Genomic DNA, 16,204 nt, shown 5'->3' with positions numbered 1-16,204 from the left:
TAACCGCTGAGAACAAACGAGTCATCATATTTAACTATAAGAGGGATTATGGGAAAATCTCACGAATCACATACTATACATTATATCCTGTTAAAATCGATCAATATTTACGAAAGTTATCATCAAACACATTTTGTAAATCTAGGGGAGCTTCACACCCTCGTTGTCAATTGTTTTTAAGTCTAAATAGTCAGAAGTAGTGAGAATGCTTGTGAAGGCTCAAAACGTATAGGCATACGCTATATTTCATGAAAATCTAAATTTTTTTTACGAAAGATACTTACTGGTATCTTGGATTATATTTTTTAATCATATGGAGACTGCTCATTCTTCACTGTATGGGGCATGGTGGCTCAATGGTAGACCATTCACCTCTCGTCTGTGGGGATTTTGCTTCGATCCCAGCTTGCGCCAAGTGGGCTTTGTTGTGGACAAACACTGTATTCGTAGGCTTCCTCAGGTTCTCCTGTTTCTTCTTACATTCTCCATTCCACTATTTCATTCATTTCTCATCACAGTCTCCTTTAGCCTGACCGGCATAATCGTGGAACGTAAAACTGGAAGATTTCACTTTTTCATTCTTGACTGACTGTAATCTCAAGCACTAGGGATTACGGAAAAGAGTGAAAGTAATATATGGAAACCGAATGAATTTAATACAAGTTATCGTGGAATTCTAAAGAAATCGGTGGAAGAGGCATAAAGTTAAATCCAGTAAACTGAAGTTAAAACCAGTAACATACAATGATATCTTTAAGAATAAACAAGAACACGAATACAAAATTAAGACAATGTCTTGGCAAGACTGAGTGACACAATCCTGAAGTTTAAAGGTTGATCAATATAGTAAATATAAATATAAAAAAAATATAATTGCCTTTTACCATAAGGTCGAAGACCTTTCACCAATTAAATAACACTTGTACACAGTTTCTTCGCATTCAACTTTCAAGATTAAAATGTTACTGAGTATATTACCAACAAACATCTGATGGAGAGTTTTGAAAGTATCTCAAGTAACTTTGACCCATAAATCATTCTTTCGTGTTTGGAATTACTTATTTTGCGGGTGTGGTTATTACCATACTAGAAGCTAGAAAAGGGCAGTCATTTTCCTTGTTGTGAGAAACCATTTCGTATAATAACTTTTGTAGTACAAGATGTAATTTTCCAAGAAAACGATAAAAATCGTTGACTACCTGCAATTTTATTCAAATTTGCAAGCCTCAACAGTCACTTATCGGAAAGAGTCCATGCTTTTTTGGTTACCTTACAATGGTATACGTGCTTTTCTGCTGTTATCTAAGTGATATATTCATGAACTAAGGCAAGCAATTTTGCACATGCTACGAAATATAAGAATTTCGTAAGAATTATCACGTTAATTACAACGTATTCTGAAGAACTGCCTTGTTTAAATATGCATATCGAATCCTCCATCGTCTGAGTTGACTTTTGAAACAAAGGGATTATTGAAACAAACTCTACCAAAATATGCACTAGCGTTTGTTGTAAATTGTTCAATTCTATAGGAGAGAGAAAATTATAGTACTTTTCTATCTTTAACACAAAGGTGTTGTGTACACGGGAAGATTAGTGATATGACCTTTAATTAACTTCAGTACACAAGTAATTTTATACAATATTCCATAATAGCATTCTGAGAAACTGCTATAAATATTCAATTTTGCAGCAAAAAATTTAAAACAAAGAGTTGTTAGTTCTTATTACTGCATATGATTGTTAATATTTTAAAAGCTATTATTAAATTTAAAATGGTTTATTATCACATGTAAATGCTAAGACTGCATATCTGATCAATATCATTATTGGTGGTTGGAGGTTTCAATCAATGGTGGAGGAGGATTTATGTATTCTTGAAAAAGTTTTACAAGACAGAATAGAGTACTGCAATATTACACACAAGGTGATTCACAAAGTGAAAATACTTTGGGTGTTGATAATATGGGTGGTTTTAGGCCAAAAAAAGGTTTCCATGAACATAGGTCCGATTTTCAACGGTTTGAGAGTCTTAGATTTGGATATCTCCCTATAGAAAAGTACTTTTTACTCGCTCTATAGCGCATAATTGTCATTCTGCAAAGCTCTATAGCGTGTTAGAAAGGTAAGGAAGTGACTTTTCGAATACTGTATACTATAGTACTCTCATGCACATAAGGAAATTATAAAGGGAAATTTCCTAAATTGTCTCGAAAAATTGTCCATTTTATCGAATGATTTGTAGGAATTGGAACGAGTTTAATAAAATGACACTCCTACAGATAAATTCCGTTTCGTAGTTTCTGAGTGGAACAAACTTTTATGTCTCTGAAAAGTATGTAATTCATTGCTTATAACCATTGATAGTTTTTATCCTGAAGCAATATATTGTTATATCTGCACTGTATATGTAAAAAATATTACCGTTGCGTTTTGTATTCTCTTAACGGTGTCAAATGCCTAACAGTATACTACTTGTATCATTATGGACTAGCAGAGAACTAAATAAATTCATGCCTGGAAGTTTAACAACATATACGAAAGTCCACTGTACAAAGAAGTCAATGAAACTAGAATGTCATAGAAATGGAGAGCAATTCAAGCTTTCAAGTATGAATGTATGGTTTCATGCTTCTAGTCAACCAACCTACATATAACAGTGATAAACAAATCTATTTGCACTTTGTAGGTACTCTTAATTTTTCGTTGATCAAGAGACTTCAAACTTATTGCAACTGAATTAACAGGCTTCGAAATCTAATTAAAATTCCAGAATGTTATTTATGGTTAGCGTAGCTTTGTTCGGTTCATAAAGTTGAGAAACAACAGCTGTTTCAATAAGTATTGAGATAAATCTCTTCGCAGTAAAATACAAATTACACAACTTTCAATGAAGCACTAGAAGGTATTAAATAAACGAAAGAAAAATATATTGGTTTTATTTCTTCACATCAAAAGTTCAAAAATTCAAAAGTTCGATATTCTGTAACATGTTGAATGTCAGTTTTAGACTATGGTGACTATATGTGAAATATTCAAAGGGATCCCGTCATTACAAAACCTTATTTCGGTTTCTTCATTGTGTTATATAGTGATCACCATAATCAACAGTCCTCAACCCACTGCAGGATGAAGGTCTATCCAACTTTTCTCCACAATTCTTTTTCATGTTACTTTCAATTCTCCTTGATTTTGTTACACTATCTTCTACGAAGGCGTTTTCTAAAGCGTTTATTTCTCTTGGTATCCAGACAAGAATTGCTTTAATCCATCGATTATAATTTCTTGTCGCAATATGTACAGCTCACTGCCACTTCAGTGACTTTATTTTCATGATAATAGTCACTACTTCTATCATATCTTTGATCCATGTATTTTTTCCCCTATCTTTTGCGATCAATTCCCAACATACTATAGTATTCCAGCGATGAATGTCTGATTTTATTAATGTCCACGTCTCTGATTCATTTGTCAAAACATGCAAAATACATTCACTGAAAATTTTACGCTTTAGACATATTAACATTGCTTTTCAACATGAAGCTGTTCCTGCCGAATGCACGTCATCCTAATTACATTCTTTTTGTTTAATGTTGTTCTTCCACAGATGCCTTGTATCCCAGATAAACGTAGATATTCACGTCTTCTTCTTCTTCTGTATTTTGAACTTCAATCATTGATTCTTTGTGAAGTTGTTGAACATAACCTTATTCTTTTCCATATTCATTTTCAGTGTGATCTCTCTGCTTTGCCTCTTGATATTAAGTTCTTTTATCATATCTTGTAGATCTTTGTTAGTAATTGAGAAGAGACGGATGTCATCAGTCAAACAAAGATGAGTAAAGTGTTTTCCATTTACTTTATTCCTTTAATCGGTTTGGGTACAAAACGTCGCGGCGACAACCTCGCGGACCAAAACCTCGCCTCCCAAAACCTCGCGGCCCAAAATCTCGCCAGGCCGAAACCACGCCTGGCCAAAACCTCGCCGCCCAAAACCTCGCGGGACAAAATATCGCCTGGCCAAAACCTCGCCTCCCAAAACGTCGCGGGCCAAAATCTCGTGGGGTCAAAACATCGCCTGGCCAGAACCTCGCCACCCAAAACCTCGCGGGCCAAAATCTCGCCGGGCCAAAACCTCGCGCCCCAAAATATCGCCATATCCAAAATCTCGCCTGACCAAAACCTCGTTGTAATGATCTTGCGACACAGAATCTCGCCTGGTCTAAATTAAGCGAGACGTAGTGTCGCCTGGGAAGAAATGTCGTCAGGATAAAACGTCTTCATGACGATTTCTTCAATGTAGAATGTTCTATATTACTATATGTATATATTTCGTAATAACACATAATTACATTAAAATAATGTCAAGAAGAATTCTAATGCATGCTTCGGAAATCTGTATATATAAAAATTAAATGACTATGTTTGTTACATTATACCTCTTGAGCCATCCTATCGATCTCAATCACATTTTCAACATAGATGAGGTTCGAGCCTAGGATGTCTTTTATAATTTCACTTTGTCGGCACAACAAAAGGGAGGGGGAGGGGGATATATATATATATATATATATATATATATATATATATATATATATATATATATATATATCGGTGCCCCTACTCTCACCACACCAAGTTCTTCCTTCCTTTTTTCTTTTTACTTATAAGAAAAGCAGCAGATATTGTTATACTACACTGAATTTTTATTAAGCTGCAGGCGGGAGTTTGTCCCACGAGGTTTTGGCGGCGAGGTTTTGGCCACGCGATGTTTTGAGTGACGAGGTTTTGGCCACGGGAGATTTTGGGCGGCGATGTTTCGGCCGTGAGATTTTGTACGTATCCCCCTTTAATCTTCCAGTTGAGAGATTGAAACTCATACTCAAGTATGTTTGCAAAAGAGCTTGGGAGAAATGGTATCATCCTGTCGCCGCCGACATTTACACCGAATGGATAGTTTCCTCATTATCGATAAAAGCTGTACATAAGTGTAATTCATATTCATTTGACTATTCTATCAGCTCCTTCGCTACTTGAATATGATTTACTGTGTTGTAACCACTTCTACATCCAGCCTATTCTCTTGGTTCGGCAGGGGGGGGGGTATAACAGTTTTACTAATCTTAGCGTCAATATTTTAGTAAACATTTTGAAAGTTGCTGGGAGTATATTAATAAGTCTATAACTTAGTTGATTTCTTTTGAGCCCTTTCTTGTGCAGAAGTATGATAATGCAACTTCTCGGGGACTTGACCCTTTAGTGAAGTTTTTAGTATAAAGCTGCGCTAGAACCTTTTGCGCCTCTTCGTAACTCCTTTTTCCCCTGGTGCCTTTCCTTCCTTTATGCTCCCTATATCGTACACGACTTCTGCTTACATCATGGGAAGCATTTCTGTTTCCTCTCCATCTTCGACTTCCTTCACTTTCGATTCATCACTTGCTGTAGAAAAGTTGAATCTTGTTCAATATTTCTTTGCGATTCTTAGTGGTTATACAGTGCAATACAATTTCTTCAGAGCTATGATCTGCTTCCGTCCATTGCTAAAACTCTGCTTTACCTTTTTAAGGTTCATGCTATCCTCAGGCGTCTTCCTCACGAGGCTGCTGTTGAACTTTCTCACTTTCTGTAATACACTTCCGTATTGTCTTGAAACGTTCTACATACTCTATTCTACATTGTCACTATTAATCTTCATTTCTCTTCTTTCCTTCATTAGACGGTGTGTTCTTTTGGAGATTCTTTCTTGACTCTTCATCATCGTAATACTTACTATCTTCGTATCCAGTAGTTCTGTCTATCAAAATTTTAATAATCTCCGCGTTAGCTTCTAAAATCCTCTTCGGGTGAGGCAAAACGGTTTTCCAGTTCCAACTGCAATACGTTACAATGTTCTAGGAGAATTTTCCTTTCTACACATTCTTATTCTATAACCACGCTTCTTTCCGTTTTGATCTTTAGGAACAGTTTACATGGTTCAGAAAATTGAAGTCATTCAATCATGTATTTTCTGAGTTTCTGAACCTCTCTAAAGACTATATGTTTATCGTACCCTCCTTCATCGTGTAACATCCGGGTTCAGGACAGGAGCTCATGTAGTTTGTCATCGCACGTTATGTCATATTTTCACGTTTTATATTATCTTGATGCTGAAAGAGACGCAAAATCCCAATACTTTCAATCAAATTAGGATAGCTCTCCTCAGAATTACCTTAATCAGAAGCCACATTTTTTAATCTGTGGATCAAGGCTGGAGAATTTTATCTCCAGCAAAACCTTTACTTAGAATATGTATAAAAGGTAGCAAAGATACTAGTTTAATTTGATATTATTTTTTCCATGTTACCATTTGATGTGTTTCATATGTACAACATATCAAAGTTTCTCAATAGCGTATTTCTCGTCTCAAATATCAAAACCAAATGTTAGAAACAAGACGAAGTGGATAAGATTCGAACCCTAACCTTCCGTTTGAAAGTTCTACACTTCATATTTTTTGTTAATTCATCTCAACTGGGACGGACGACAGAGACACGAACATAAACTTATGAGAACAGTTAAAATATGACCATGCTATTTAGAGAACTCGAAACTCCAATGAGTTTCCCATCACGATCACCAGTTTGACGCCTCAGGCACCACGTAACTACATCTAGTACTGGTGAAATGAATTGATGTGATATTTAGCAACTTTTACGCCATCCTTTCTTCCTGACTTAACTCTTTGATGATTATTTTAGTGTACAAGTATACTGAGATGTTCTTTGGTTTCTATGTTTGAAATACTTTGATATGAAAATTATGTTATATTGGTTTGGAAATTATTCCGTCCGGATTATTCTTTACAAAACTACTGAAAAAGAATTCTATATTCAGACAAGGTTTAGTCAGTGTATGTTAAACCTGTGATTTGTATAAAGCTCTAGGCAACAACTTTAAAAGAAATCCTTTAATTCATATTACTAGCTATGAACAAGGCTGGAACAATAAGACTCCTACTTTTTAAAAACATTGCAACACAGCTACATATTAGATATATATTTTTATTCATCGCTATCCATTTATCATGTATAGTCAATGACTTAACGTAGTACCATTTGAAAATAAAAGTGATTATGGCGAGATGACAACACGGTATCTTCTATAGCATTAATTATAATGCTTGTTATGACCTCTATAGGATGTATCCCACTACCAAAAATGAATGAATTAAGTACATTTAAAGGTGTTTCGATTAGTCTTCAAATTGTAGCATTGCGTGGGTTCAGGTACTTTAAATCTTAAATGTACCATTACTTCAAATTTGTGTGTCTATCACAAAAACCTTTCACTTACGACAAATAATCACATCCCATCGGTGTTCTTATTCAGAAGTTTCACTGTAGCTGCACTGAAATAAGGAGGAAGATATTTTCCAGTCTACACTTGAAAAATAATAATAATTACTATAAATAAGGAACAAGACATAGAAAGCAAGCAGCTATTTTATGAAAGTAATAAAGGAAACAAGAAAATTTAGTGATCATTTTCCTGCATAGATTAATATAATGTTTCCTTCGAAATAAGTCACTGCTTACACTCATACAAATAATTTGACCAAAATAGATTTGATGGACAACATTCGCCTAATTTGAATTTATATGTTCATTTATATTTTGAACTTCTAGTGCCCAAACAGCCTAAAGTAAGCATTTTCTGTCCCATGTTCCTTATATCTTTATCCTTTTCTTCTTGTTCAATCCCAGCTCGCGCCAAGTGAACTTTGTGGTGGACAAAAACCGTGTGCATGGATTTTCTCGGATTCTCCCGTTTCCTCCCACTTTATTCATTCCACCATTTCATTCATTTCTAATCATCACCCTCTTCCTTAGCCTAGCTGGCATATCCGTGGCACTTAAAACTGAAAGATTTAATTTTCTTCTTCTTCTTCTTCTTCTTCTTCTTCTTATTCTTATTATTATTATTATTATTATTATTATTATTATTATTATTGTGTGATATAGATTAGTATATTTATAAACTAATTGAGTAAGATGTGAAGGCGAGATTTTTACGACCAGATGGATTTTGGGCGGTGATGTTTCTGCCGCGATATTCTGTCTGTATTTCTAACGAAAACTCCAAGTATAAAATTGTTCTTTTTGTAGCATTTAACACCACTCGAGATGTTTATGTACTAACTAAATAATCTCGGGACGCCTTGAGTAGAAGTACTCTCTCTGAACTTTCATGTGAGTTTTTGTCATATCTACCAAGTTCCATGATTCCTTTATAATCCAGTCAAAATATTGTTTGACACAGAACAAACTGTAACAGAAACTCTGTTTCAATTTTATGGTAGAGAAAAGCAATCTAAACAACATATCAAAAGTGTAGCAAAATCTGACGTGTATTTTTCCCGCCATCTTGCCCGTAAAATCGACGTATGCTTTTTCCTTGCATCCAAGTGCTATATTGAATTCCCATTATTGGTGTCAAGTAACAGTTCAAACTCAAATTTTGCTGTGCATGAATTGCCTTGGTTCTATGACAGAGCCATAGAAGTGGAATTGTCGAGAATACCGGCTCATGTTCCGAATCACTCACGACAGACATCAACCTCATACCAGTATAAGAGCAGCCATCACAACTATTTATTTTGATGTATTATGTAAGATGCTGAAGTGATGAAAGATGATGACAAAAATTAGCTTTAAGCTCTGGTATATACTGTAAGGCATGAATAGAAAGTATTAGCATTAATAATTCTGCTTTTAAATTTATTGGATTGATTAAACTGGTTTGAATAAAACTTTTCCTTTCCAGCAGCACTCCGCATGTTTAGTGTGGAATGCGAATAATTTGCCAGGTTTGTGTTCGAGGTAAGCACCACGCCAAGAATTGAGTTCTAGATTATAGGTTCAATATTTCCGTTTCATTTCAACATAATCATACAATCATGACATATATATGATATAAGAGAGCCTGATATGCGCATCCATCCACAATATAATGTTTTATGATACGTCTATGTACAGTTCATGTGTTTCAAAAACTCTTACCATCTTCTTTTGCTAATATCAATTTATAAAAGATTACTGAATTGGATACACTGCCTTTAAAGAGACTTGGAATGTGGAAGAAAAAGCTAAAGGAAGCAAAGAAAGGAAAGAAGCTAATCAACAATTACTAATCAGTTGATTTAAAGTTAGGTAAAAGTTTCATGTAACAGACCCAGAAGAAACAGGAGTTGTTGGAGGCTTCAGTTTCAGCTGTCGCTCCTCCAGGTAGAACCAGTGACAAAGTTGGAAGACAACGACAGAAGAAGGTTACCTTTCTGGAATGAAAATTTTGGAATATTTTCAACTTTTTAATAGAAAAAGTTTCTGTTAAGTTGCCGGTCTGAGGCAAAAGTAAGTTTCTTCTTCACATGACCGATTAACATAGGTAGGGACTCTCGTTGTTTTAGGAAATAGCGAAACAGAACCAATTTCCATCGCTTTCTTTCCTCTCTTTCTTCTCTTCGAATATGTGCTTATATATATATATATATATATATATATATATATATATATATATATATATATATATATATATATATATATATATATATACTGTGTTTAGTTTCGCTCTTCTTGTCTCTTCCTCTTTCTACTGTATATTTTGTGATCAGCTTGTCTATCCTTACAGGATACGTTCCGGCGATCATCATTTAACTATCTCCTGATATTACCATTTTTCGGAGTAATAGATTTATGTAAAATATATGAAATATGTATTTGAACTTCCTTGCACCGTCAGTATGAATATAAGAATCATAAAAAAAGATAATTACCCTATTTTCACCTTTAGAAGTGGAATTGTCGAGAATACCCCCTCATGTTCCGAATTATCCTTAATGAGTTTAACATTATATACCAAGACACATCTTTCTAACTTAAGGGTTTGTAAGATACTGTATCTTTGGAATAGATTTAACCTCTCTTCTAACCTCTCAAAGCAGTAAGAGCAGTAGTTAATTGCTCTTGCCGCTAACTAGCTGAGGGACGTCACGAAATCGGAAGGATCAATGTCCTCTTGATTTTGTCAGTGGTACTGTACATTGGTCCATTTAGGAGGGGTGAATAAAAACACTCCCTTAAAATTGTCAAATCTAGAGGTGCTATAAAACAAGTATATGTACAGCATTGTTGAACAAGACTGGCCACGCATTGTGTAATCTTTCAGGAGCAAATGTGGGAGGTTGCATAGTTAAACGGAGTTCCTTTTCACTATGTTCGATTTTTTCCAGGTTTAATTTGCTTCATGTGGGAGTAATGGAAAAGGAAACTAAGTTTTGATATCTAAAATATCTTATGTCGAATTTTCTTGCAATTTTCATCTTTAATTGATGTTCAAAGTAATTTTTGAAATATATACTCATAACATAAAAAATTCCAATGTATGCATAACAGGGAGTTGATATATATTGATATGAGAGGTAGCCGAGTGAATGAAGGCTGTTGGTTTAACGCTCCGGTGCTCAGTGAAGTGTGACATGGAGTATCAATTGGTGTGCGTAGGGCCAGAATTGGCCTGTATAGAAATCCTGGGAAGAAAATACTGTGTAGTAACCCAGGTATGGGTAGTATCTCAAAATTGAACAAAGCGTACTACTTGTATGGGCTTGTGGTTCTTGCTATGCTATTGATTTCAGGAATAGAGAGAACCCAGGACCCCCTAATTCACAAATTTGATATAGCAGATATAAAGATATGCTCGGCGCTTTATGTAATTCGAATGATACTGTTGCGTCAGAAGTGAAAAAATTAAACGATACTGTGGCTAGACTAGTGGACAGACTTGAAAACATTGAGGGCAAGTTTGAAAGATTGTCAAAGGAAATCGGTGAATTACAAGACTACGCGTGATCTTGAAAGTAAAATAGAAGATTTAGAAAATAGGAGCAGAATACAAAACTTAGTTTTTATGGAATAAGGGAAAGTGGGAAAGTGGAATGAAATATGGGAAGAAAGTGAACGTAAAGTTTCTGAAGTGATACGGAATAAATTGGGAGTGGAAATAAATGAACTTGATCTCGATAGAGTCCATAGATTTGGGAGAAAGACCGAAACAAAAAATCGGCCTATAATATGTAATTTTTTTAACGACAAGATAAAAAGAGAGTGTTCTACGAAATAGGAGCCAACTGAAAGGCTCAAACATCTTATATTGAACAGCAGAAAAGCCAGAGGTCACGGTCGTTCAACCTTCAACTGTCAGTGAGGAAACCCAAAATAACCCCATCTCTAAATCGCCTCCCTTCCCACTCCTCCTCAAAAAAAACGGGCGCAAAGTGCAAATTTGGTCAACCGGAAATCAGACTACACCAGATGAGAAAAATGTCTCAAGGGACAGTTCACGTAAATACAAACAGCAATGTCTATATACCTAATCTTTCTTGTGACCGTATTGAAGATAAAAATAATGAAAGTAGTGAAAACAAAATCAAAGCGAGAGATAAACCTTTTTCATTTTATTTTCAAAATGTGAATGGACATAGGAGCAAACAATCTGAATTTTTTTACAAGTGTACTATCAAATAATTATGATGTAATTGGAATTGTTGAAAGTGGTCTGTGATAGTTTTTATAATTCAGAATATTTTTGATTGTACATACACTGTATTTAGAAAAGATAGGAATCTTGAATTGCTTGGGAAGTCAAAAGGTGGAGGGGTATTATTGGCGGTACTTTAAAATCATAGAATATTTCATGTTAATTCAGATGACAATGGATTTGAATGTATTCTCACAAAACTTGTGACAAATAATGTAACTATGTATGTTTGTGCTGCTTATATACCACCCGACTCCAATTTAATAATTTATGATTTTTTCTCAATTCATTGAATCTAATTGCCCATTAAAGAGCACTATTCTTTGTATGGGAGACATTAATCTTCCAGAGATAAATTCAAGTTTCTCCTTTTTGAATTCATCAGGCGCCTGCAAAAGTCTTTTCAACTTTATTAATTTATTTCGTCGAAATTTGATTAACAATGTACAGAATGCGAATGGTCACACATTGGACTTAGTAATTATAATGTTGTTGGCGCTTCTATTGAAAGAGTAGAGCACCATTTGGTTTTTGAGGATATGCATCATTCTGCATTGGAAGGCTTATTGTACCTAAATCAACCATCAATAAGAGATAAACTGCAAAACAATTAGGAAAGTTTTAACTTTAGAAAGGCAAATATGACTAAAATGTACAATGAACTACTAAAGGCTAACTGGAACTGCCTCAAAGATCTGAATGATATTAACATGATAAGTTTTATGAAATTATTTATAATTCGATATGTGTAAGTGTTCCCTCCAAGAACTTCTTGAACAAAAATTATTCCTGTTGGTTTACGTCCAATATTATTTAAAAAATTAAATGAAAGTCCTGTTACCATAAAAAATGGAGAAACCGTATGGATGATGTTTCGTTTCACAAATGGTAATTTTGTAAACTCCGAAAAGAATTGAAAACAGAAACAGCATTAGCATATAAATCTTTCGTTTTTGAATCGGAAAACATGGTAGTGAGGGACCCTAGTCAATTCTGAAATTTTATAAAAAGTAAAATTAGGCATCTTTCTACAGGCTTCCTTACGTGTAATGGTAAGGAACTTAGAAACAATAATGATATTGCAGAGAAATTTGCTCGCTATTTTAATTCGGTTTATAGTAATGGCAGAGTGAGCTCCTCCGTGGCTAAGCGGTTAGCGTACGCGCCCTTGGCGCGGGTGACCCGGGTTCGAATACCGGCGTGAGCTCATGTGGTTCGGATTCCACGTTAATCAGTAGGTCCACGTCTCACATAGCCTCGCTGCTGAAAGGGACGCTAAACTGAAATTCAACCAGTGATGGCAGAGCGCATTATGATTCATACCTGATGGGACCGCTTACGAAATTAGATATGTTTCTTTTAAATGAAATAGCTTTAGAGGAAGTTGAGGAAGCCATAAGAATGTTGAAACCCAAAAGATCTTGTGGATTGGATGGAATACCACCGTACATTCTTAAAGTTTGTATAGACATTCTTAAGCATCCACTACATACAATTATAAATATGCCATTAAAAACAAGCGTAATTCCGGACAAGTGGAAAGAAGCCATAGTTTGTCCTATCCCTAAATCTAGTGATGCCTATTTTACAGAATTTTAGGCCTATTTCTATTTTATTAGCATTTGCAAGGTGTTTGAGCAAGTAATATTCAAGAGAATAATGTGTCATGTAAAACCCGTCATATCAGTATACAAGCATGGCTTCTTAAAGAATAGAGCAACATCCACAACTTTAGCCATTATTATAGATTTTATTGCAAATGAAGTGGATAGAGGGGTTCAAGTAGATGTGATCTATACTGACTTTTCAAACACCTTTGATTTGGTAGACCATGATATACTGTTGCAAAAACTAACGACTTTTAATTTATCTACGCAAGCAAAAAGATTTTTCGCATCCTATTTGCAAAATCGTCAACAGGCAGTCATGTACAAAGGATATGTATCTAAAAATTCACAGCCTTATCTGGAGTCCCTCAAGGTTCAAATCTTGGTCCACTCTTATTTCTGTTAATGCTAAATGACCTACCGTCTTACATTCATTATTCTAACACCCTTTTATTCTCTGACGACCTTAAAATATTCTCCAAACTTAATTCGCTAGAAGACTGTGCAAAACTACAAATAGACTTATGTAATATTAAGAACTGGTGTGCCAATAACAAGTTTAATTTGAACATAAATAAATACAGAACTCTTTCCTTTACCCGCAAAGAAAAATGACTATTCTATTGAAGGAACTATTTTAGAGACACCTACTTTAATTAAAGATTTAGCAGTGGTATTTAGTGCTACAAGTTTTACTTATCATATTGAAACAATTGTTAATAATTCATACAGAAATTTTGGCTTTGTTATGACAATAGGTAAAGAGTTTCAAAACGATGCTACGTTAATTAAACTCTACTTCTGTTTTGTGAGATCACAATTAGAATATGTGACTCTGTCTTGGTCACCAAAAACACAAAAAACACGTAGATATGATTGAAAGGATACAATCAAAATTCGTGAGATTACTTGCTTATAGAAAAACTGGCATGTATCCAAAATACGAATCATATTCAGAAATAGTGCAAAACTTCAATATGAACACGTTGAAACAACGGAGAGAACATACGGATCTTTTATTTTTACACAAATTACTATATGGTAAAATTGACTGTCTGAATATTACTTCGAAGGTTCAATTGCATGTCCCATCAAGTAAAATCCGCATAGGAAATAGCAGTGCATTTTACTGCAAAAAGACAAGAACAAATATCCTCGCGAAGTTTATATGGAGGACGAGTGCTTCCTACAATGCAATTGAAAACATTTATGTTATATATATTTTTGGAATGTCGGAGACAGTATGCAAGAATAGCCTTAAAATATATGTGATAACCAAATATGTAAATGTATAACCTTGCTTATATATACAACTATATATATATATATATATATATATATATATATATATATATATATATATATATATATATATATATATATATATGTGTGTGTGTAACTATGGGTAAATATATTTTTAAGGAACAACACTAACTGGGCCTAGAGCCTGTATATATAAATAAATAAATATCAAAGAATCACATTAACATGATTCTTTAAGTTCAAAAAATTCTTATTAAAAAGTATTCCGTGTACCATATGTATGTCTAGCAATAAAATAACATATTTAATTAATTTTAAAATTTATAGTCTACCACACAAGCAATATATTGAATTGCAAGAAGAGAGGGTCACCTTGGGGTGTTTTATCCCTACTGCGCATGCGCAAACAAGCCACGCCCCCTTCTCGCTGATTGGCTAGCGCCGGTCACGTGACCCCGCCCCAGCCCCGCCCACATGTCCCCGCCCTTGTGTGGCCACACCCCCTTCGGCCACGCCCACTTAGCCACGCCCCCGGCCACACTTAGCCCTTTGAACATAGCAGATAATACATAAGACTACGTAACATAGCAGGGATGTATTCATTCCATAACATAGCAGAAATTACATAAGACTACGAACATAGCAGACCGATAACACATTCTCCAACCGCCTATTTAACATAGCACATATTACATAAGACTATATAACATAGCAGAGCTAATAAAAGGGCATGGCTTATTATCAACCCTATTTTAACATTGCAGTGGAGACTACGAGCACATAGTAGAGCAGATAATCTTTAAGGGGTGGACTCGTCTGGACTCACGTACTCGTTCCCTTTTATGACCTACTGCGCACCTATGTCAAACTCGGAATATGGGGGTTTTCGAACATGCCGCCACTCCTTATTTTACCATAGCAGTGGAGACAACGAACACATAGCAGAGCAGATAATACATAGCAGGGATGTATTCGTTTCCTTTTATGAGCATTTTTAGGGGTGTATTCCTTCTCTTTATGATCACTTTTTTCAACCCCTATTTGAACATAGCAGATAATACATAAGACTACGTAACATAGCAGGGATGTTTTCGTTCCAACTCTTATTTTACCATAGCAGAGAATACATGAAGACTACGAACACATTGCAGAGCAGATATACATAAGACTATGTAACATAGTAGGGATGTATTCGTTCTCTTTTATGATCACTTTTCAACCCCTATTTGAACATTTTATCATAGCAGAGAATACATGGAGACTACGAACACATAGCAGAGCAGATAATACATAAGACTACGTAACATAGCAGGGATGTATTCGTTTCCAACCCTTATTTTAACATAGCAGAAATTACATAAAAAAACGAACACCCTGAACCATCCAGTCATGGTCTTTTACGACCTCCAGTTAGGGGGTGTACTCGTTTCCTTTTATGACCATTTTTAGGGATGTATTCGTTCTCTATTTTAACATATACAGAAATATCAGAGAATGAGCACATTATAGCAAAGACTACAACATAATAAGGAGATGTACTCGTTTCCAACCCTTTAATAAAATAGCAGAAATTACATAAGACTATGTAACATAGGACGGGCGTACTCGTTCCAACACCTATTTTAACATAACAGAAATAGCAGACAATGAGCACATTATTGCAAAGATTACAATCGAACACCCTGAACCGTCCACCCACGGCTTTAATCAACCTCCATTTTAGGGTGGGAATAGCAGTAGCACAGATAGTCGTTTTGGGG

The sequence above is a fragment of the Thermobia domestica genome, chromosome 12 (genome assembly GCF_964235325.1).
Source record: "Thermobia domestica chromosome 12, izTheDome1.hap1.1, whole genome shotgun sequence".
Taxonomy (NCBI): Eukaryota; Metazoa; Arthropoda; class Insecta; order Zygentoma; family Lepismatidae; genus Thermobia; species Thermobia domestica.
The sequence above is the reverse complement of the archived record's forward strand: the minus strand, read 5'-3'. Positions refer to the sequence as shown.